Source organism: Corvus moneduloides, chromosome 8 (genome assembly GCF_009650955.1).
Source record: "Corvus moneduloides isolate bCorMon1 chromosome 8, bCorMon1.pri, whole genome shotgun sequence".
Lineage (NCBI taxonomy): Eukaryota > Metazoa > Chordata > Aves > Passeriformes > Corvidae > Corvus > Corvus moneduloides.
Genome location: NC_045483.1, coordinates 14,934,493 through 14,960,500, shown reverse-complemented (window position 1 = coordinate 14,960,500; position 26,008 = coordinate 14,934,493). Strand labels below are relative to the sequence as shown.

The following is a 26,008-nucleotide window of genomic DNA, read 5'->3' as shown; positions in this document are numbered from 1 at the left end:
ATACAAAACAATCTTAATGTTTGAAATTATCACTAATTAATAATAAAAAGCTTTATAGGGTCATGCTATGGAAAGGTTAGATTTAGCAAACAGCACTGAAATTTTAGAAAAGCTGATAATATAAAATAATCTGGAAATCTGATTGTCAGTAGCCCTTTTCCAATAAAAGTATAAACCCAAAGTCTCCACATCAGGATTTTACATTTCATATTTGAAAACCTGGCAAACTTCCTAAGAAAATGAGAATATGTGCAAATCTACAAGCAGCAACTGGCCTGCTAATGTGCTACTGTGTAGGAAAAAGTGACAAAAATAAGAAATCAAAGAAAAAGAACACGAAGAGAGATAAGGTAGGTTTACCAAAGGTAAATAATTCCTGACCCAAATGATAATTCTCCTCAATAACTATTTTTCCAGACAGGCAATACAATTCACCTGATTTCTTTTGAGACATTAAGAATTAGTAGCAATTAGTTTCAGGTGAATAAGGAAAAAGCTACAATTGATAATACAATTATTTACTTTGAAAGGAGAAGACAGCCTGGAGTGAACATACCCAAAGTTTGTAGGAAAATCAGCTTAAAGACTTCCAATTTTTATTTGATGACCTTGAAACAAAGAGGAATGTCATCTAAGATAAGGTTCTAAATCATGTTTTACATATTTATAATGAGATTGTCTATGACAAGCTGGTGAAACAGGCCACTTTGGAAAGCAAAAGATAAGGACAAGGATGTGAAAGCACTGGTTGATCAGAGGATGACTCAGAGCCACTATGATTTAACAATTAAAAAAAGATGACAAATGCAATCCAGAACATACAAGATGACTCATTGCCATGTAAATATTCTGATTTTAAAGGCCTAATCAGAGACATAATACAAAATTTTGATCAACTAGGCAGAGAAAAAGTCATTCCAGAATGGAATGGATAAAGAGGATGGTTATTAGGGTCACCCTCAGAATGAATAATTTCTTTCACAAGTGGAGAATAAAGGAGCTTAGCTTTGTTAGTCTCGCAAAATGAAAGTCATGTAAGCAAACAGCCAGTCTGAGTACAAGGACAAATAGGACATTAGGCAAGAGCAAAAATGCAGACTTAAAATACACAAAAGTTTCCTAGCCTTTTTAACAGAGAGGGTGGGATACTTTTCAGGCATTACAGACACACAAAAAATTACCAACTCTTGAGAGAATATTCGAAAGCTCTACAATAGAATTAAATAATGCAGTTAGACAAGGTTTGATTTATTTCACTGTTTTACAAGAAGTGTTTAAAATTCTTTTTAAGAACTCGTGAATTTCCTGATTAAAGGAATTTTTGAACTTTCTACTTACATCCCCAGTATACAGCTAATAGGGCTCATAAAAATCTCACTAAGAAGAAAAAGAGTTAAAATAACTATACAGTCATGGTAGATTTAAGTGTGATTAAAAGAGTGTGAAAATAATATTATTATTTTTTTGAGAAACAAGTTTTTTGAAAATATGCTGGACACATTTAAGAGCTGCAGGCAACAAACTTTTTCAGGCAGCACTACAGGACTGCTTCAATTCAGAGTCCATAACTGACTTGCCATAATGCAAAAAGTTGTGCCAGAGAATGCATAAAATTCATCTTCTGGGAATCTAAGAGGTCTTAAGGGTGGCCTCTGAGTTTTCAACCAGAATTTATTGGGGTTTTGGGGAAAATCACTGAAGTCTTGAAGGATTCTAGACACACTCCAAAATTCACACAATGAGCTGTGGACCTACAGAGACTAACTGCAGCTTCATTTTTAAAAAGGATGGCTTCTAGCAGTGCACTCTACAGGAAAACTCACCCTGTCAGGAGTTTGGTTCACTGGGCCCTTCAGAGATGCATTAGCTCCTAGAAATGCTGCATTTTCCTCTAAAACAGCCTGTGATGAAGGAGAATTTTTCCTTTTTATTTAGAAGCTCAGTTAATCTTCAGGCATTAAATATATGAATTTTTTCTGGGAAGATGATAAGAATATTCAAGTTTATTACATTGATACTGTGGGTTTAGCTGTTGCAGATGCACTCAGAAGATGGAATGGACTTCTAAACTGCTAGAATTTTAAAATATAAAGAATAAAAAAATCTCATGAGCTGTCTATGTGGAACCTTCAGCTACATAATTGCAAAGCTATCACCATGGATCTTAGGAGGGACATCATAATTATACAGAATACCTAACTAACCAAATACCTTCTACAGCTCATTGACCACCAAATTCAATTACACATAAATATTACCAGTTTAGAAAAAGGAATCATGTGAATTCTGACGTGTGTTAACTGGCATACATGAGGTTTTTTGCCATGATAACTTTTAATTTATTTTTTGAACTAGGTGAATTATGTTAATGTAGGCCTCATAACAGTATTTCTGCATAGCTTAGTAATTATCATGTATAACAAAATATTATGAATGAGAACAAAGATAATATTTCCCAACAGTGAGATATAAAGTGTTACCAAAGTTATTTCTAAAGTTGGAGAAGCATAATTTGATTAAAAGGAGATGGGCTACTAGGTGGCTTACATGAATGAGAAAATTCACTTGGTACTAAACAAAACTCATATGCATTTTAATAGAGTGTAGTACATACCCTTACAGATATTATGATTTTTTTTAAGACTTAGATAATTTGTATATATACATTTACAAGTAGAGAGTGATGCAACCATTAGCTAATACAGTTATTCAAAATGACTGAATATTTCAATTATTTAATCATACAAGATGATAGGATTTCTGATTTCACTGATGTGGTATTCACACTTAACTAAGTTAGATAAATAATCAGTTAGATAAAGTTCATCTAGTAACGTAAGTGGGAATGTACTGAAAAAGATTAATTCAGAAATTTTTAATAAACTATTTTGATATAATTTTCCTGAGGCAAAGTGAGCTTCTACATTGCTTATAATTTGCAGAAGTCCAAGTGTTTTTCTGATGCCACCTTTTCATAAAGATGACTGCAATGAAATGCTGACATTGCTGCTTGATGACTACTGAAACATTGTCCCTCTCTGATACTGGAGGAAAGCTGAAACTGCCGAAAATAATTTTAGAATAATTTTAGAAGACACACTCCACTACTGCCAGTGCCTGAATTTATCAGTAGCTGCTACTCCCCAAAGCTCCCATGCAAAATCCCATACCCTGCTCTGTAAGTCTCACACACATCGCCAGGATTCTGACACGCCCAGCGCAGACACAAAACACAAGATATTCAGCTCAGTATGACAATGAAATGGTAGTCAAAATTTCAGCTCTGAAGTTCAGTTCTGGGCAAATACCATGCATGCTGATGCATCCATAGGCACATTGTATCTGTAGTTCATGTGAAAATCTGTGGTGTCGGTCCTTTAGTTCAGCCAGAAAACATTCAGAGCCAAAGGGAACACTTTTACCTCCAGCTCAATCACATGTACTGTCATTGTTCTCATCTCAGATCACTAGTTTATCTGGACACACTCCTGTTCTAGTAAGAACTTAGGGACTATCTACCTTGATTGATTCTACTAAGTTTTTTTAAGAGTTTTGTCACAGAATTATGGGAAAATAAAAAATATTTGCTATCATTATCCACAGTAAAATCCAAACCCAATCCCAATGGAAGTGAATTCTGAGTTAACCTTCTATCAGAACACGTCTCCACCAACCTGCTGATGACTTTACACAGTCCTGTTAGTTTAAGAAGGTTGGAAGAAATCTCTTATTTATTAATATTTTACAGATGCTAAGAAACCACCTAGGCATGTGTACAATTTTTTTGTTTGTTACGAAAATAACCAGTTGAAATATTCTACACAATTTTATTCTAAAAGCTGACTGAATTAAAATCTTAATCCACCAGTCAAATCAAGTTTTGTAGCTCAGCTGCTTGTGAAATAGTGATGACGTTCCCTTGATTAAGACTTTAAAATATTGCACATATTATCAAGTACTTGTCATCTCTCATCACTTGAAAAGTCCTAGTTTAAATTGGGTGAGGATGGTGTTATATTTCTGGGGCAGTCACTCTCACTCAAGTGAGTCCCTTGGAGTTCAGACACCAAAGGTCACTTGATACTTCTTATACAGTGACACTTCTTTATAGAGTGACTGAATCCAGATGAGGTCTGAACTAAGCCCAGGAGGAGAATCTCCTCATTCCCATTCAGTGACTGCTGAGAATGAGGATTTCCTAATATAATGCAAGAGATTTGTGATATAATAGATTCCTTTAAATACTCAGACTGGTGCTAACCTACCTAAAGTTATATGGGAGGAGACTTGTATAGTAATAAATAAGAACTCAGCTCAGTCACCTCTCCCCATTTCAGATCAAACAAAAGGGAAAAATAACTATCTTAATTCTTCCAAATACAAAGCTGCTTTCAGTTTTCAGTATACTACAGGACTGAATGGGAAAACACAGCCTTTTTATCTTGCTCATGGCTTTTGAATTAATAGAAGTTTTCAAGTATTAGTGCTGCAGTGCCTGCATACTGAAAAAGCAACAGCAACATGTTCATTAAAAATAGCGGTCTATATTCCATGAAGTGTTCACTTTTGAAGTCTTGTATATTAGTTATATAAGCAGCAAATTTGCAATTTAATGAGTAGAAAAATGAATTGTTTTACATTGTTCTATTGCAAGTATTCACAACGGTTTGAATATTCTTGGTCTTTCCCTCTTGCTCTACTGATTTTCTAATCTTTTTCCATAAAGGTCAATTCTTCTGGCATCAGTATATTTAATGTGTTCAAAATTTTGTACCAGAGGCCTTTATTTTAAAGGGCTTTATTTTACCAGTCGGGCACATCAGTGTGTATAATGCAGAGATTCTCAAGGACTTCCACTGCCACATTTGATGGATTTTATTTTTTTTTTTTTTTTTAGTGTGCTATCATTCTTGCTGAATCACTTCCAGTCTTCTATTAAACTGATATGCCTTTATTTCAGACAGTAGCAATGTTCATTTTCTAACATAAAAACTTAATCCATTCACCATTTCACTACCTTTTCCTTCTGGACTTCTCAGTTTTACTTTCTGCATTAAATCGGATGGGAGTACTTTGGTGAATCCTACACATACACTTCTGGACTTTTACTACTGTTATACCAGATGCTAACATGAGTACCTGAGAATATGAATTAATTATTTAGAGCAAGGATCTGAAAGAAATGTGCTCAAGTAGGAAAAGGAAAAAGAAAAAATCAATACAGAAAAAAGCTGAGTCTCTCATGCCAAGTGAAGGACTAACATTGTGTACAAAATTAATAACTAACATTATTAGCTGAAAGACAGTTATTTTTTCAGAACTGGCAGAGTCCCAAATTGTCTATCTCAGCAATGAGAAATACTTTTATCATCAAGAATTCTGAGTCCTGGAAGCTCTATATATCCACAATGATATGGAAACACTGCTGCCAAGGGCACAGACTACTAAAAATTGTATCCTCATTCTTCTCTATTATCGAACAGAAAGAAAGTGTTTTAATAGTAAGTATGAGGGTCTAGAAAAGACTAATTAGCAAACTAATTAATGGATTTTGATCCTATTTCCCCAACTACATCTTGAGTTATTGTCTTTTGTTTCTTTCACATAGGACACATTACCTGAAAAGCAAAGGTCTTCTCTTAAGCACAGCAATAAGTGAATGTCTCAGCTTTAACATAATGAAATAACTTCAATTAATGTCCTATTTTCTTCCACACATAAAAACAAAAATAAAAATTGATTGGCTAACTTTGTGCTCTTCTGCCATCCTAAATTTTTATATTCCTGCATTTCTTCAATAGATGCACATTAAAAATGGAGTGACAAACAGTCATAAGAAAACAAAACCATATTCACTGGTTATAGATATCTTACTGTGTGTCTCTTAATTTTATCACCTTGTTGGGGCTCTTTGAGGGCCACACCAAAAGCAGATTCTCCATATAATTTTGATATCCTCTAGCTTTTTAGATACACTTTTTTAATGTCTTTGTTGAAAAGCAATAAGCCAAAAATGGTTCAGTATATATATCTGAAAAAAGCATTTTCTTACTCTGTAAAACCGACATGGAGAATTCAAGATACTTGTACTTGCTAAGCCATGGTCTATTCAGCAACATTGTGTTAGCATTACTCACCAAGTGGAATTAAAAACTGCACTACAGTTACCATGACAACCAGCTGTCTCCCACATACAGCATCAGTTTGAATTTGTGCAGACCATTTCTAACAATGATTTAAGTCAACAAATTCAGCATTACCCTAAGGTAAAAATCTGGTTTAAGAACAAATAAATATTTTCAGTTTCATAATATTACTTAGCTCAATACATTAATTCCAAGTAGGACTTGGGAGATTTTCAGAGAGCTGCAGTGACTTTTCTTAGAAATTAAACGTGAATAGTAATCTTCTGCTCAATACAAAGTTGAGGACCACTAAAATTCCTAATCCCCTGAACATGCAGGAAGCATATGGAGAAGAGACACTGTAACATTCATAGAAGAGCTTGTGAAGAAAATGTATTTGAATATTTATTTAATCATTTTCTAAAATTTACATTTGAATGATGCTGTTGATTACCTTGGGTAGTACCACTAACATCAGTGTATGCTCACTATACAGATTCTTACTAGAAAAGAAAGCTTAACCCATGTTCATCAAAAGTATCAGCCAGCAATTCTCCATTGGGAAAATAACCTGAAACTTGGAATATAATTTCTGTGCTGGGGAATTCTAAAATAAATTCCTTTTCTAGTAAACTACTGGATTTGATGGGTTTTGTTTGGTTGGTTGGTTTTGCTTTTATCTTCAATAATCCATTTACATGGAAAGAGAAGCCTCAGTTGATTTTGAAACAGCCAAGCAGTATGAGGTAACAGGAATACATGATATTTACAACATCTGGTGAAACACCATACAGTTGCATGTCTGGTCATCAGCATGAAGCATCTACCTGGCAGCTTCAGATACTTTTGATCACCAAGCATTCTTCCAGTAAATGATCAGATTTGACAGTGATTACTTAGCCTGGAGAAAAGGAGGCTCTGGGGGGACCTTACTGCTTTCTACAGCTACTTGAAAGGAGCTTGGTTGAAGAAGGTTGGTCTCTTTTCCCAAGCAATAAGTAACAGGATGAGGTAAAATGGCATCAAGTTGCATGAGGGGAGGTTTATAGTGGATATCAGAAAAAATATCTTCACTGAAAGAGTTGTCAAGCATTGGAACAGGCTGCCCAGGGAAGTGGTTGAGTCACCATCCCCGGAGGTATTTAAAATACATGCTAGGTGTGGCAATTAGAGATATGGTTTAGTAGTGGAATTGGCAGTGCCAGCTTAATGGTTAGACTCAATGATTTTCGGGGTCTTATCCAACCTAAATTATTTTATATTTCCATGATTGTCATTGGATAAACACATAATGGCAATGATGAACAGATCTGCTTCAGAACAGGATGAACAGTTCTTAGGGAAAACAAAAACCTCCACAACAACATAAAACACATCTATCAATTGTCCATTTGTACACAGAGTGGGGACAGAGAGGAATGGGAATGCTTAAAAAAGATAGCTAAGCTATTAAAAATATAATGCATAGTCAAACTAAAGGTAATAAATTAATAACACTACTTTTTATGTAAGCAACGAAAAAAAATCAAAGGCAGAAAAAATAGTCTGTATTTACTAAGGATGCTGCAAATCTGGCATACTGAACTAAGCACATATTAATGATACATTCTACACTCACACATTTTTCGGGGAGGAAGTGCCACAACTAAACATTACTGCAGATTTCCCATTTGGTATATGCTATAGCACTTGTTGCACTACAGACCTTAAAAACACATCAGGAAAGAAAACTGATCAAGTAAGTGTAATGCATTTAAAATCAAAACATCCAGAGGCTATAAGGAATCCGAGGCTATCAAAAATATTTTTAATCTGTGATTGAGGATTTTTGAATCCTAAACCTCAGAAAAATACATAGCAATAAAAAATTTTAGTTTTAATACAATGCTTTCAGTTTTAAATAATTTCATTTATGGGAGAATGCTGGTCAGAGGACAAAGAAAAATAAATATAATCATAGAATAATATCTAAGAGATTGAGGAAGGAAGTAGCACAGAAATTCATTCAGCTCTGGATCACTGTGGACACATTTGTTATCAGTGACAGGCAATGTGAAATCAAGCCCACACTGAAATCAAACCCTTCTTTAAGGTTACACTAAACTGAACTGACAGGAACACTACATGCAAGAAAGAAAAAGAAATGGACTTTCTATATAGCACTTCAATCTTCAACAATGGGAGTGCATAATGTTTAAATGTTAAAACAGGAGAATTCAAGGGAGAAAAGAGGTAGGAAGCAAGAGAAGGAATAAAATATAACCTGGGGCTCCAAATCCACAAACTCAGACAGGAACAATTTTTTTTTTGCCAGCAAAAAGGCTGCACAGTCACAGGTAAATGACAACGCGAAAACAAATATGATTGTTAATGGAATTCAGCAGATTTGTAATAATCCATTAATTCCTAGATTAAGCTGTAGCATAATATCATAAAACAAAATACAAATTAAAAGTAAATCCAGATGATAATATAGGCAGATGTGAATAATTTTGCTCTGAAGCTGTGTCTACACCCTTGTGTCAAAGATGCCTTACTAGGGTTCAGGTAGTGTTGATAACATTAATGGATATTTTCTTGTTACATTTCAAAAAAGTATTTACAGCACAATTAAAACAAATTATGGTTCTATGATTAAACACTCAGCAAAAAGGTCTTTCAGATAGTAATTTAAAAAATAGGAAAAATCATTCTGTCATGCCACTGCAATCCTCTAAAATAGGTGTCACCAAAATTTTTTGAATAAACTTGTCAGATATATGCTTCTTGAATACAGTACTCTTACGGGTGTGTCTGTATTAACATTTTAGTTTAGATTTGGAAAACTAGTCTGATATTCTGATACTATATTCATCCTATCACATTCATATCTGAATGCCAGTTTTCCAATTTTCTGATGAGATCTCTACTGCCATGATTCCACAAAGCCCTGTCACAGTGCACAACGTGGATTCCATTCCGATGGAACACTCACAAAATGTAACTGATGAGTTACATGGGACCAGACAAGAGCTAATCTGAAACAACTTCAAATACACAATATTGCTGTTGGATTCTCAGTTGTGCTCCACAGATTTGGACCTATTGCATTACACTGCTTATTAAAGTGGGATTAAACCATTCATTTTACTAATTCCTTCCTCCCTTCTGTGAGTCAGGCCTCTCCTGGTTTTCTTCTTCTTAAGAGTGATTGTTACCTGTCTATTCCTAAGCCTCAAAAACAACTAAAATGGAGCTCTTCCTCTTCTCTACGCTCTAACCCTCTTTTTCTCCTTCTTTCTAAAATCATGGATAGCTCTGCAATAGCTGCAATCATTTCAACCTGCACGTACAGCACTTGGGCTACGGGCTCGTCACTGCAGCTTGTAACAGGCAACCTCACCTATTGCCTCATCAAAGGACAGCCAGCTGAACCAGAACTGAATGGCTTTTCAAATCAAAGGCAGTCCACAAACCTAAACTGAGATGAAAATCTTCATCTCTAGACATTAATTGCTACCAGTAATCTCCTGAAACAGATGTCAATCAAGCAATTAAAACCTAATGAAAAAGATAAGGGAAAGAGGGAGAAACAGGAAACAAGGAACCTGTGGTCCCCCAGATGATATAGGGACAGCTGATCTGATCTTGCAAATGATTTTGTTAGATTAATGGCATACTGCACAAAATCTTGTACCTTACATAGTCAGGTGACTAACACAACACTAGCTCGTTTAAGGAAGCTGCCCCCAGCTGTGGGGTCCTGAAATGTGCCATAACTGCTTCATTTACCCATAGGTGGAAGAACTCACATGGGGGAAGGGAAACCAAGCTCACCACTCTCCAGAAGTAACATTGTCATCTGGATTTAAGGTGTAAGTGCAGGACAGCACTTGAAAAGGCCAGGTTAAAAGCTAGAGCAAAATGCACAGCTCAACAAGAAGGAAATACAAGAAAGAAAGTTTATTTGGTTGACAAGTACAGGAAAGCTAATGCCTGGCATGCCAGTATTTTTTCACCTTGTAGGAAAGCTATAGGATCTTTTTCTGAGACCTAAATGCACTTCAGCAACCCTTTTTAAACCCAAAAGCTGAAAAGACTTGGGGTGACTTGAGTTTTTGTCTTCAGTCTATTTCCATCACTATTTTTATAGTCCTGCAGTTTTGGCAAGCAGAGATTTAGATTATGCTCTTTTATCTAGAGAGGCTGGCATTTCCTCTTTGAATATAAATATTCTAACAAAAATATGTTGCTATTCCCATTACTGATTAACTGCTGAAGGTAGATAGAGCAACTCAATTTTACTATCAGTCCCATATTCCTTAGAAACACCAGCCTTTTTAATGCTTTAAAGTATTTATTTGGTCACATTTTAATCTAATCCTGAAATATATTTTCCTCTGAAGCAAGGGAAAGGCAGTAATTTAAAAATGAACATTTTGAAAGACATTGTGATGTCTGACTAGTTAGTGGATTGAATCAATGAACTGAAAAAATAAAAATGATTATTTTCTTCTGAGCAGTTAACCTCTTTTCAGATATGCATAAAGGAATTGATACAATTTCAATTGTCATTTCCAGTCATACAGTGAAAATAAGATTTTCTGTTATGGAGATAATCAAATAGGATATTTTTAAGATGTGGCTGACTGAAGCAATTAAGTCAATTCAAAGGTTGTGTTTTAGATAGGTGAGTACATAATGAACTAAGAGTTCCTCAGAGAAGTCCATAATTATGTAAGGTGGGGAGAAGTGGACAGTAAAATTGAGTCTGCAGGGAAGAACTGTTGTATGTGCCAATTTGAATATCTAAAGCAAAACTTTTGAATTTATTATATTTGAGAATTTCACAGGTGGTTTAGAACAGAACATTATAAGGGTACAAGGGGTTTTAAAAAGTGCTTGATTTTTTTTTCCCTGCTTAGGCCTCTATACCCTTTTTTCATTCATGATTTTAAGAAAAGACACCAGAATTTGAAAGATGCTGTATATATAAGGCATGTGCAATACATATTTTGCAGTAACTTGATACCCTGCTGAAAATGTATCATAAGCTTCAGTCCAATAGTATAGTTGGATTTGCTCTGGCAGAGTCTGATTCAAAAAAAACTTTAATTCTGTAGTTTGATGTACAGCACACATCCTTTTTCTTGGGTGTGCAGGAGAGTTTGCAATTTCACACCGTGAACATTAATTATCACTTGCTGTACGTCCCCTGCAGAAACAAACCCATCTAACAAAATGAACAGAATGAGTACAAGTCAATATCCGCCCATTTTTCTGAAGAGAGAACATGTGCTCTTCATACAGGAAATATTGATAAATGGCACCTAAATAACATCAAAAGTTCAAGAAAGAATGCAGCAGATCATCAGCCACTCAACTCTACACTGCTCTGCTAATTTACAGCAGTTCAGGGTGTGCTGCAGTCTTTTCTCCGCATCTCAGTGAACACATGGGAGTACGTAAATATATTGCGTGATTTCAAATCCAGACTCTGGGTTTTCGCTTGTAATTATCAGCAACAAGCAGGATTGCTTATCCTAAACATTGAAGGTCTTTCCTGGCTAATCAATGAAAAACATAACACTGGTATTGAAAGAGGCAGAAGCACTGAGTGTAGGCCAAAGTTTGTCTAAAATAGAATAATTTATTGTTGAAAACCAAATTTCTTCACTTTGACAAAGCAGTGATGGAGAGGATGTCTACACAGAGCACAACAGGCTGGAGAATAGATTTATTATATTTGTTTCAATCCAGAAGAACCTCCAGTATGTGTCCTTTTGCTCACACGGTAAATGACCAATTGATTTTCTTGTCTCTGTTCAGCAGTAAATAACCTCATAAACATAGCAAGGTAAGGGCAGACATCCAAAATGTCTCAGTTTTGTGCAGTTTTTTGTGTCTACCAGATATCAGAGGCACACCATGAGAAGCTGAAACAAATCAGGAGTGCAGGCTTCCTTTCATTACTGCACTGGGGTACAAAATGCCTCTAATATGATATAACTTGCCTTTGAAATTGTTTTTCCACAGATCTGAAAGGGTCATTTTCATGTAATTACACTCTGTTGTATTTGATTCACACATTAACTCTGCAAACCTCTTCTCTGGCATTACATCAATTCATTGCAGATCACACCAAGGTATGTCCAGTGTTACAGAGGTTCAGCCCCTTTCGTAAATTCCTAACCCCACCATCCTTTAGCTCCACAAGTCCAGCAACTGAAATTCATCAAGAAACCCCCACACACTCTGAATTTAAGTTGGAAGTTCAAACCCACAATTTTAAAGTCCTTTCTTAAAACCTATGATCCTGACAACAAACTACAGTTCACCAGCTCTTTAAAAATGCACCAGTTGAAAGGAAAAACTGCTTCTATACTTACTTATTGTCTCACAATACTCTGATTTTCTGAAAACATGGATCAAAAGGCTCACCACTGTCATACAAATAAATAATATTGAAGTTCAAAACAATGGGGTAGATGTCAGAAAAATTTTCCCCTCTGCTCTGTTAGAGTATTTAATGTGTTGCATGGAGAATTATGTGACAAGAGATAAAAGAGAGAGATCATCTCTATGGAAACAGTGTGGTCTACATCATCAGTAATGGATAGCACATAAATGAGCTATCCAAATGTTACAAGGCAGTCCAGTAATACAATTATTTGAACTAGTGCCTACATAACCATAATGGAACTATAAAATGGTTCACACATACTGCCTGAGAGATTTTACCAGCCTTAACCACCAGAGATGTGATTAAACCTTTAATTGTTTTGGCCTTGCAGTGCACAAAGTCCTTGAAGTTCCTTTACTATACTACCTGTTTCAAGAATTAGAAGTAAACCACTGTAGCATAATTTTTCACAGATTAATTTTACAAATTTAGTACAGTCTTAGTAACTGACCAGCTAAGTTTAGCCTTAAATGATGAGTATTTGAAATTAAATAACTTCAAAAAAAACCAAAACCAAAATGGACTATGCTAAAATGGCATTTTTTTAATTGATAGCTCAAATCTTAATCATGTTTACTCATGATGCAATTTCTTTGGTACCATTATTTCTGATTTTTCCTTTTCTTCAGCCCAGATATAACACAGCAAGAGACAGAGCAAACTGGCTTCTGCTTCTCCTTGTGCATCACCAGACTTGTACAGTAGAGTCCAGTCAGTCCAAACTACAACAAACCCATTTGAAACAGCAATGTCAGAAGTGGCCATTTTCTAACTGTGCTGTTAAAAAAATTAGCTTTTGATTTAAATATACAAACTCATGCTTTAAAGGACATCATAACTGATAATGGCTTAATTCAGGAAAAAAAGGTCTTTTTCATTGGTACAGATTCAAAATGCCGCACAAGATCACATTAACTGGTCCTTAGTTTTATTAGGAATAAGTAACACACCTGAAAATTGGGATGAGTTAAAACAACAGAACTGGAAAAAGGACACCCAGCAGACAGAAGTTGGACTAGGCAAATTCATAGAGAAAAAAATTGCTGAGAATAGACAAAATACATTCAATTACATTCTTTGGCTGCATTAATTTTGGTCTTGTCCCCATATCTCTTCTATCTGTCTGCTGCATTCAGTGCTGGGTTCTATAACTGATACACTGCATAATGTTTTTATAGCCCCCAGCAAAGATGCTGATTATAGTGTGCACAATTATCTTAAATCTCAAATCCAAAATTTAGCATGACTAAATTTTACTTTAAATGTTAACGACATTATTCTCTTTCTGTTTAGCTACATCAAGCATTTTTACAGGTCTGCAGCTTTGGGATAATGGTACTTTGGCACAAAGAACATTTCAACTTTTACCTTTTCTTGTATTCGTGTGGTGCATTTAAAGTCTAATGAAGGTATACATTGATAGATTTTGTTAAAAGAAACATAGAAGAAGAAATCCTGACCATACTGAAGTGCTCATGAATTTTACTTTGACTTCACTAAGACTAGTATTTCATCCATTCTTCTCCATTTCTCGAGGTTTAAGAATACTATTGCATAGTTATCTTTCTTCTAATGTGGGTTCAAAACACATTGTTCATGTTTCAAGGTGAGTTCTCAGTGAGAAACATTTCTGTTGCGTACAGTGATGAGCTGATATGACGTTACTGGGAAATTATTTCTTTGTACATAAAAGAATTACTTTTTTTTTCTGAAAAAGTCCAGATGCCTCCATCAAACCTAGTAATGAGGCCCATGAAATAAATATGGCATTTCTTAGAAAAATTGTAAAGCTGACTCAAACCATCACTAAGAGTAATATTTTCTACTACACTTCTCATGACTACTTGGTATCCAAGAGTTCTTAATTATACTGAAAAACCAAAACTCTGAGCTGCAGCTGTATACCTTGTTTTGAGAACATCTAAATTGATACCCACACAGATTTCTGGTGCTTAAAAATACAAAATTCTATTAAACCAAGTTCTATTTAAGGCCCACATGAGATGCAGTTTGACTTTGCATAAGTTTGCCCATCACATTTACATCCTGCCAAATTAGTGGGCACAGGCTGAATTCAAAGCTTTGCAGATGCAGATTTAGACCTATATTTATGCTATGATTTAAATTTATCCAACAGGCTGTATGAAATAAGCAGTAAGTTGTGTTGTGAACTGGTGCTTTCTAAGTGTACTAAATTTACAACATCTGGGTCAGAAAGAATCATCTATCTGTCTTAGGTCTTTCTATACCTGGTATTTTTTTCATGAGTTGGTTTTTTTTGGAATTTTAATATGAAAACTGGATGCCATCAAACATTTTTGCTTCTATTACTTTTGCTGTTATTTACATGATTTTATATTTTTTTATTATGGTTTCCATGTATGTACCTATTTGAACTGGTACTTGCAGGTATAACCAGTCTATGCACACTTTGTGTTTTTCATGAAGCAGTATAACTAAAGCAGTCCCCAATTGTTTAAGAGACAACAGTTACAGCACCTACATTGTATTTTAATTAGGCAGGATACCAGATAGTCTGCTATGTGCTTGACCAGTTATCCTCTGCCTGTACCCACCTTAAGACAGAGGATCTGATTTCTGATTGACTCTCCATACCACGTAGTCTGCACAGCTCTGGCATTCAATGCTATTAGCACTTCTGCAGGTGAAAGCAAGCTAGAAGCCTTAAAAGTTGTGTAGGATAAATAGAAATCTCAAACTTTCCCAGGGTTAAGCAAAGATGGAAGCTTTCATACTTTGAAAAAATTCACATACCATATATGTATATCCTTAAAAGAACAACAACTGATCTAATAAAAATTCTTCTAGCTTATTTGTGCCAAAAATGTGACTCTGACTTCAGTCAGCATTTGTTAAGCAAAGACCTACTCCAACATCCACTGTGTGCAAGCCATGGATCAGGAGGAATTCACGATGAACTGGATTTTGTAGATAGTTACATCATCAGTACCCAAACCTGCCTTGAAGCATATAAAATCTACTAATTTTCATTCCTGAGCAGTCAAAATGTACATATTTAAAATGGACTTCAGTGCATAGACCTGATAATAATGGTGGTGTTTGTTGAATAAATACGTGTTACATTACCAGTGCCTCGAAACATCTTCCATCAAATAAGAGATTATCTTATTTGCGTATGGTATATTTAAATTATGAATATAATTTTTACTTCCCTGTTTGTACTTCAGATGTCATTTTGAGGAATAGATACTTTAAGTTTATATAATAAATTTATAACCAAATTAAAGAATGCTTCATTACAAATATAATTACCAATATTCAGCTGTCATTCAGCAAACGTTAGCTGTGATAAACAAATTCAGCAAACATAGATGTTTAAAAAAGTAATTTTCCACTCTGCACAGTAGCAATAATTGAAATTTCTGATCTTGGTTTCTTAGCTCCTAGTAACAGCCAGCTGCATCCAGAGGCACTAGTGTTAAAACAACCTTTTTATTTGATATGTAACTGGCAGATAAAATCCTAACTGAACAAAGTGACATGTCTTTCTCTTCATGCAGCATGATTTTGTGAAAAAGTATAGTATATAAACTACTGTGGCTTTCAACATATTCTAGTAGCATTTCATACACTATTTTAGTCAAGTGATGAGCTGTAATTTACGCAAACCAACTGCAGATATTTTTTATCTGCTATTTGGATCATTATGATAGACACTAATAAATACAAATACTGAATAAAAGCAAAATAAGCCTAACTTGGGTTGGGGATTTTTTCAGATTTTATGAATGAGAAGTATTCTGTTAGTTTGTTTGGTCAAGTCACTATTTTGTTGGGCGCGATGACGAATAATGATTGGGATCATGTGGTATTGAATATATAAAAATACTCAAATACCTTAAGAATAGGTCTGTGATTCAAGAAAAGAGCCCTGTTACCAATAACAATCATATAACCAATTTGAACCACCATGCAATAACATAAGGAATGAAGAAAAGACATATTAGGACCATGGTAGAAGTTTTTTTCCTTTGAGATATATATATATCTATACACACACACACACATTTAAACAATGTTTTGAACTGGGGTTTAACTCAGAACTGCAAACTAGCTTAGACTCCTTTATGATACAGTTTTGGAAAATACATGATCGGTAGGAAAGAAAATTACTTCAGTTTAATGCTGATTTACCAGACCTTTCCCAACAATCCAGTGAAATTCAGTAACCTACTGAAACTCAGTGAAAAGGTGAAAAGACATAGCTGTAGGTACAGATATATGGATTCAAGAATTCCTTTCTGCTTCACAAAAACACAAACCGTTTTTCTGCAGATGAGTCCTCAAGATGGGAGGACAACAGCACACTCTGGGAATATGCCAAGTCTGATATTTTGTAAGCTCATGTGCTTCATGGCAAAAAATACGGATTTGCCAATTTGTTTGCATATTAAGCTGAGTTTTTGCATGGTTAGGTTGATGTACCTAATTACTCCCACAGAAATGACAAAAATATCTCTAGTAATTAATCTTATTAGAAGCAGCTGTATTCATATACTACAGATAATGTCACAATCGCAGAATTATGCTCTTTAAAAATGTTAATAGAGAACAGAAATGACAGGTGATGTCAGGTGATGGCCTCTGCATATTGGCAAAGGGTAAGTCAGAGATCAAAGCATCAATTTCAAGTTGTGAATTTTGCCATTCTCTCTTTACTGGCAGGAAACAAAGCCACTTAAATTTTGGACATTCTACTTACTGGTTATTTTCGCATTTCAAAAATTGTCTGTCATAGGAGTCATGTTTTCTTCCTTTGTTAGGGATCACTCAAACTAAACAGTGGTTGGAATTTTATGAAGATGATAAAGATTCAGGACAAGATGCAGAAAAAGCACTGATGAAATGGTCACTCTAGTGGGAACAAATGCACGGCTCAAATGTGGAGTCAACAGAAATGATCTATTTGTGAAGAGCCAGAAAGCCAATCTACAAATGGATCTTTATGGTAGCAGTTTTAATCCCATTCCTTATCTTTACTGCTCACATGGAGTAGCTGTTAAAGAAATACATGAAGCACTTCATGACGAAATCTCCCAAACAATTCTGAAAGCCCAGAAGGAGAAGACAGAAGCCAAGCTTCAGAATTTACATCATTGTGTTACATCACTACATGGGAACAAAGTGTCCAAGCTTTCCTGGGAGCAGAAAATTGGTAGTTTTTCTTCAATCTCCTAACAACACTTAAAACCCCCTCCCTTCTATTGCTCAAAGGTAGAACAACTATTATGAATTAGAATGCTGAAAAAAGAAATTGAATTTATGTAGAAGACTCAGAGTAACTGAGCTAATTAGTTAATTAGAAACCCCCCAACTTCTATACATAAAAATAAGGAAAATTAACACTACAATTTTTTTTCCAAGGACATGATATAGTGCTTTCATAGGAACTAGCAGTGTATATATTTTAATATAAGAAGAGTTTATGCATTTGATTTCCAGGAGACCTTAATGCAATTCAAGATCCATTTACAAGATATCACACTTACACAAGGTAAGTGTAGCTTAAATGTTATTTCAAGATGCCAGATCTACAGTACTGTGCAAAAGTAGTCATGAGGCTGGATTTCAGAATGAATTCACAGTTTGTCTACACCATTTACTCATTAGAGCATTTTTGAGGCAAGCATTATAGGGAGACTCAGACAAGCTCCTGGGCATTTGGCCAGGCAATGTGCCTACCTGCCTCACGATATTCCAACTGTCTTTTTGCTTCCATTCTGAGAGTAATGTCACAGACAGCAATTCTGGCATTGCCAGTCAGAGCAGACACAGTTAGAATAACATTGCTTTTACAAACACAGGATAAGGAAATCTGTACTTAATACCAGAATTCTATTGATACTTCAAGCAGAAATATCCCCAAAATATGTCTTGATATTCAGTACACAAACCCATAAGTTTAGGAAAAACAAAAAATAATCCTAAAGGTCAAGACAACAAGCTCTTTGTGGGATGCTTGAGAAGGATGTATACACTCTGATGCATGAATGTGCAGAGAAAATTCTAAAGTGACTATAGAATAATAATAATAATAATAGTACTTTGCTGAGTGAGGCTCATACTCTTTCAATTCACACTTCTGACGGGTGAGAATTTGCAACTTGCAATCTCATATTTAACTAAAGTCATGGAAAGTAATTCACACCCTTATATATTGCTATCTAAAGAAAACCAATAGCAGCAGCATTTATTCAAAAGAAAAGAAAACATCCAAATTTGGCTCAGGACAAACTTCATGTAATGTTGTTGGTATGCTCTGGAAACAAGAGTAGCACGAATACAGACAGAAAACATTTCCTCACCTGACAAAAAAGTGATCAAACAGGAATTCAAAATTTCTGTTACAGAACTTCTATATGCCTAATACAATGGTTTCCTTTGAAATCTTGCACTTGTCAGAGAGCATAACTTTATGTCATTATTTTAATTACTGTAGTTGTTCTTACAGAACAATAAGAAAGTTTATATTATACATTCTGAAGGTAAATTCTTTACACAGTTTTACAAAGTTTTGCCAGATTAGCAAGTGTGACCATGTAAATTGCTTTATAGAAATATTTATCTGTCATGAATTCACGGATTTGTTCAGCTTCTCAATGAACTAATTTACAATCAAATGCAACAAGAACTGAATATAAGTGTATATATATATATATAACTGAATATAAGTAAACTTCAGCAAAAGAAAAACCTATTGTTAATAAAAGAACACTTTTAACCCCTATAGCATTTTCTATTCAAATATTTGAAAGCTCCTCATTAACATTTTACATAAATATACAAGATAGTAATTCTCTCTTAATTGTTCAGGTTGTAGGACTGAGTCTCAAAGAAATCAGATGATTTAAGAACCATCATGAAGAAGGTGGTGTGCAGGCAAAAATACAACCCAGCTCATCTGTGTCCTAGTCTGAAGCCTTATGCATTGTATTTATCTTGTGCCTTCTCTTAACTAAACATCTGAGGTACCCAAAACCACCTATCCACAAAGCTCTCCATAGGTACCCCTAGAACTGCTTCACTGCCACTCCATATCTTTTCTATGTCCAGTCTCTGCTCCACCTTCGTGGCCCTTTGCTGACTTGCAATGTCCATGTTGTTCCTGTACTGGAGAGCTGGAGCTGGGAACAGCATTCCAGCTGTGTTCCTACCACTTCTGGGTAGCTATAGGAGGCAGACAGCCTGCAGTACCAAGCTGGGGCATTTGTGATCTCTCATAAAGTCAAATGATCCTAATGATACTACTGGAGTGTTAAGCACACAAAGTCCTTCTTAAAGCCTCTTTGGGTTGATGGCTGACTAGACAGTGGAAAATTGAAAAGGCAAATGCAACTAATGTTACGAAACAGCACTAGTATTCAACCACTAAACATCATACCTTTCTCACAGAATGGGCCTCAAGGCTGTTTCTATTTGAAAGGCTGCAAACTCCTACTCTCTTAAGTTGTCATAGTAGGATTCAGTGGCATTTCTGTCATTGACCTTTTAAATGACTGTAGATCAAAGACCACCTTCAGTCACCATACTCTGGAAGCTTGGAATGAATCGGCAAGAACTATGAAATATGCACTCAGATCTGAAGAAAAATGGATGATTATGTATATAATGTATATAGGCTCTCACTCAGCTCCAGAAGTTTGGGAACACATACCCTCTTATCCCTTTGCTGTTCATCAATGTCTACCCCCAGTTCAGTGCTATTTGTTAGTGGTACTTAAAAAAGAATGTTAAAATGTTATGAAATGACAGCTGCACAATTAAAAGAAATCATAACATATGAGATGGAAAAATATCTGAATATTTACTAGGTATTTTTAATACACAGATATTTTGTTAATTCTGAAATACATTTTCATAATTATTTGTATCATATGACATTTTTCCCCAAAAGGCTTTAAAATGTCCAAAGAAAGGCAAAATTTATCTGAAATTCTGGTGTGGAAGTCTATGTTTTGATTCAACAACTACCTTTTCGAAAGTAGAAGTAAGTATGAAGACTCCTACTGAAGGTGGTATGGATTTGGAACAGCAGGATGGCCTCTAATGCAAACAAAACAACATAAAATTCCCCAGGACTCAAAATTATTTTTAATAAGTCCCTGTAGATGAAAAACCAAGGAAGTGGAGAATGGTAGCACTAAGGACATTCAAGTTCCCTATAAAATTGAATCATGTGCTTTATATTTACTATCCAAAGAAAGAACAGTAACCAAAAAAATCTGGATAGTTTCTCATCTGATGAGATGCACTAGATATTTATTACATGATGCAGCATATATGGAATTATTCTTGAATAATATGTTTTGTGTTGAGGGATTTTCACAGACTAAGTAACAATATAAAGTAGCATACCTGTTATTATGTAACAAGCCCCCAAACTCTCGTTGCTAGAGAGACCTGTAATTCTTAGGAAACACTTCAGAAAAAAAGTAATGAAGGCAGTAAAAAGCCAGTCTCTATACCACAGTAAAACCTTACATATTGGTTTCCGAGAGATTAAATAAAACCATATATAAACTATAAAAAAGTCCCTTTATGACCTTATAAAACAGATTTTTGCACTCCACAGACTATTTTTGGAAAGAAACAAGCACTGATATAACCAAATAAATAATTTTGAATGGCTACAACAAATGTATGATACATACACGACCACGTAAAAGTTTTGAGTTAATTTTCTGTTGCGAAATTTCATTTTCAAGTAGGTATTTAGAAGCAAACTCTACATAGCTTTGCAATGCAGAGTAAATTAGCTCTACATACTGCAGAGCAAAGGAGAGAGCAAATTCCTCCCCATGGCTTCCTAGCACCAGAGCAGCTATTCTGCAATCATTACTGTAGTCCATCGGCAGGAGCAGCCACAGCTGTTGTACATTACCCTAAACAGGAACCTTGGACAGGAGATTCCTGTGATCAAAGATTTAATGGGCATCTTCCCTCCCCTTGAACTCATTAACTCCTTCTCCTCGCTGTTGTGGGGCAGGGGGAAGCAACAATTAGAACAAGAAATTTCTTGTGGGCAAGAAATGCAGAATTCCTTGTATGTTAAGCAATGGCATTTTCCTTTGCAAATATTCTGTATGTACTGTCATGTGCATACAGAGGAAATTTGCCTTTTAAGCAACATCTTTAGTCCTCATCATCCTCATTTTCCCTCTATTTTTCTATATGAATTAAAATAGTTTTTGGTGTCTACATACTTCTTTTTCCTGAATTTTGGTCATGTAGTTGAAATGTGCTCTCAATAAATAGCATATTTAGCTAATCTTATTGCTAATCTGCACAAACATTTCATACCCAATCCTATTCAAAATTTCTGTCAACAAAGCAATTCTCTTTCAGATTTCAATCCTATTTTTCAATTATTCATTATAAGAGTTTCCAATAATTTCATACCCTATACTCAAACTTGTTAGACTTCTTCTAGCTGATCTTATAATTTCTAAGCAGTATCTTGGTACATTTTCAGTTGCCACCCTTTTATCAGTATCGAACATGCCCTTAGAAGAATAATGTTCTTTTTTCTCATTCAGGCTTCTATACTTTTTCTTCCTCCTGTCACAAATGCTGTACTCAATACATTGATCATGACATACTTCCCAGCCATTTAGCACAGTTCACTCAAGTCACTAGATTTAGTTTGAGCTCAGATTTTATTATTTTAAATAAAATGTATTATCAATCTAACATTATGTATAGTACTGTGATAGAGTGGCCTCTTCTCAAGTTATAAAGCACTACTTAAGAAAGGACATACAAGTAAAAAATGGAGGCAGGGATGCAGCTGTGATGAATATATTTTCCTGCTGTTCTACAACAGGTGAGAGTAAGACCTAGCAGAGACCATTACCCTTAGATAAGGATAAAATTAAAGAAAGACTGAACTAATGTCACGATAGGAACCAGCGACATATCAAATGCAGTCAGAAGGTGAATGACTTTTCCTGAGCAATTAACAAAAGCAATCAAAGGATACAAGGTGGGGATGATGGCAAACTGACCACCCTAAAGCTCTTATGTAAGCAATGGAGGATGTGGGTTGTTTAACAAGTTCTTCTGGAAATAGCCTCAGACAGCTAAACAAGTGGGTAAGGACTGCTGTTTCAATTCCTAGTTATACAGAGAACTTGGTCAAGAGTCAAGAACTTGAGCGAAAGTTGCCTTAAAACAGAGTTCTCAAATACTACAAAAGGAAGGAACTGCCACAGTGCATTAAGAACAATGACATTCCAAAATCAGACTTTAACAAATTGAAGAAACAAAAGATCTCTTGGGCAAACATTCAAAGTTTTGTTTTGTTCCTTAAAAAAAATTTTAAAACTGAAACCTAGTTCCGGAGGCAGAAAAATAACTTATTCCAAACAGGAATAAAAATGAAGTACATAAAGGGACTTAAGGGTCTAAATCGAGATCTCTTGAATGATTGACATTTAAAAAGGAACAGTACCAAGAGTGTAAACAGTATCACCTATAAAGGAATAGCATCAATTTCTTGCTTATTGGGGGGTTGGTAAGTAATGACAAGTAACGTGCATTAAGCCAATCAAGAAAATGTTAAAAGTTGCAAGCAAAAGAGGCACAAAAGGGTCTTTCATTAACACAAAAAAGTGGAATCACTGATAACAGAGAAGTCTAAAACAATTTGGAAATTTTTTCTTTTGACTTCAGAAAGCAACTACTTGTGACCAAGCACAGGGGATAATTTTAATAAAATGGACATCAGAGCAGACAAAAAAAAGAGTGAAAGGGAAAGAATAAAATGATATTTAGATTTGCATTTCAGCAGGACTTAGCAATCTAACGGAATTGTCATCAACTGAAACAACATTTTAACTGTTAGGCCTGACAACACGTGGAAAAGGGGGTGGGTTAGAATCAAGGCAGGCAAAACCAATACTTATTCTTTTTTTCTCTCCTTTTTATATGCATCTTGGGATTCACAGAATAGTTGACTAAACTGGGATATCTGAAAAATTACTAATACAAATTATTCAAAAATCAATTTCCAAGCACCTGGTGATAACATGATAATAAACAGACAACACAGATTTGCCAAGAAGAAATCATATTAAACCATCCTAATTTAATTTTTTTTTGGTCAGAGTAATTAGCCTAGTGGATAAGAATGAGGAAATACTTGCAATGCATCTTAACCTAAGCACATAAGAGAAATACAATTTTGCTGAAAGTGCTAAAAGATGAGCTCACATGAGCTCAAAATAAGGAATGCAAAAAGCAGATTTTGACAGATTACAGCAGAGAAGATTTCTGCTTGGATTCCTGAAGGCTTGTTTGGGTCAGCCATCATGAAATATTGTCATGAATGATTCAGACATAAAAGACATTGATATTCTAAATAATTTAAGAGTAGCTTATTCTAAAAACATATAAAATTATTTTGATAAGTTCTGGAACAACAAGTGTGAAATTTCAGGAAAGGAAACACTATTAGACTCTAAAAGAAAACATTCAAACATGAAAGTGAGCTGTGTGAAAGTGGTTAATTCAACAGAAACAGAAAATTGTAAGATTTTGAATAAAGCATATCATATATGAAATTCAACAAAATGGAACTGTTAAAATATTTGAAGGTCTTCGTTTAAGAAATTGCAGAGGGCCTATATCAGGCAAACATTAAAAGTCTATAGCTTTATTTAGGCTTACTAGATAATCTGATGATTTCACGAGATCTCAGCATCTTCACCCAAAGCTCTTGCAAGTCTTCATTAAAAGTGTTTAAGATTATTCTGTTAAGTTTTGAAAATGATCTCCAATTTTGAACACAAATAAACCTACCACTTTATAGCCATCCCTCTACTGCATGAATAAGCACTGCACTAACTACCAAGACAAGGTCTTTATCTTACAGTTCTTACCAGTGAAATTATCAGTATTCTGACCATAAAATATTCCATCCACTCAAAAAATAAATTCAATTTATCCTAGTTGCAGTGTAGGCGTTTACAAATTTGTGGCAGCTTGTGCACTAGTCTGCTCTAGAACAGAAAAACCAACACAATCAGAAGCAAAGATTATATATATATTATATATATATATATATATATAAAACAGATTTTGTTTCAATATTTTGATACATTAGTTACAGCTCCAAAGAATATCTTAATTTTTAAGAGGCATATTCCACCTAACATTGTATAACGTGGACATGGGAAAATGGTTTATACAATGTAATTACTTTGCAAAAAAAAAGGAAAATACAGATAATTCTAATGAAGACCTTTTTTTCACATCATCTTTATCTATTTCCTGGCTACATTTTATAATCTTACAGGTCCATCTTTCAAATAGTTACTCACCACAAATTAGTCTATGCCTCACTTTCTGAGTACACATTGCTCAAGAAAGAGGTAACAGGGAGAGGAACATTTTTACTACGAGGTAGTAACACCCCAATCAACCATTTCTGCATAGCTAGTAAATACACTTTCTTTCAGAAGCCCTGTAATTCCTTTATTGCAAACCCCATATTTATCAAAAGCCAAAATCCTAGCCTTTAAGAGGATAATATATATTGCTTTAATTCAAGGAAGCAGCATTATTTAACGTGTGATATTTTAAAGAAGGATCTTTGTCGATTCTTGAAAATGTATTAATAGGATTAGCTGTGCACTAGCTACATTTTGAGTTCTTAACTAATATAAAGTGCTGCTTGGCTCTTTGATTAGAAAGCTGGATTTGATTACATTTCTGATAGGAAACATAAGCATTCTGAGTTGTCCAAAGGCATCTCCTTGCCTCACTGGATTGAGATTACAGAAAAATTTTTTTCAGCCAAAAAACCTCCATGTTTTTTCTCTGGCTCCTTGTGACATGATATTTAGTTTTGGTGCTAACTTTTTTCAATGTTTATTTATGTATTTAAATGAAAACTGTGTTTGTAGATCTATGTTTAATAATTAAAACAGAAAAGCAGCAAAAAATTCTTCTGAAGGTACAGATTCCTGTGAAAAACGTAGCACAAGATCTAGACCTTGCTAAAACATAGTGTCTCTGTGCCAGCTAACAAACAAGTCTGTGGGATTAAGGAAAGTTCCATTGGACAGACTGAAATTCACATATTACCAAAAAAGGCAACAGAATACAGAAATAAAAGTTCCTTAACTTGAGATAACAAGTAAGCAAAGTATGATCGAGAAGAAATTCTGCAATATCAACAAAATTTGGCAGTTGGGGTACATTTTAACAAATCTTGAACTCAACCAATGTTCCCATCATACCATATGGGTCTCATAGCTGGAAATTCACCAGCAGTGCCAACAGATGTCAAAAAGCTTTCAAAGTAACAGAGTTAGAAAAGATTGTATGCATTAACTTAAATCAATGTATAAACATGCCAAAATTTCTGAGTTCATCAGCTTTCTCTCTTCTCCCTGCA

General features: G+C 34.9%; 1 protein-coding gene across 2 annotated transcripts in view; it reads right to left on the bottom strand.

Moving 5' to 3' along the window:
• ADGRA1 (adhesion G protein-coupled receptor A1) overlaps positions 1–26,008 on the bottom strand; it is a 263,104-nt gene that overhangs the window by 56,179 nt on the left and 180,917 nt on the right. The window contains exons 1-2 of one of the 2 annotated variants that reach the window (XM_032116447.1): positions 8,334–8,338; positions 3,171–3,176 (exon numbers count right to left, since the gene is read on the bottom strand). The exons of the other annotated variant lie outside the window; for it this stretch is intronic. The gene's annotated coding sequence lies outside the window, so the exon portion shown is untranslated. Of the gene's footprint in view, positions 1–3,170; positions 3,177–8,333; positions 8,339–26,008 lie in introns of those variants that run through there. 2 annotated transcript variants of the gene reach the window in all.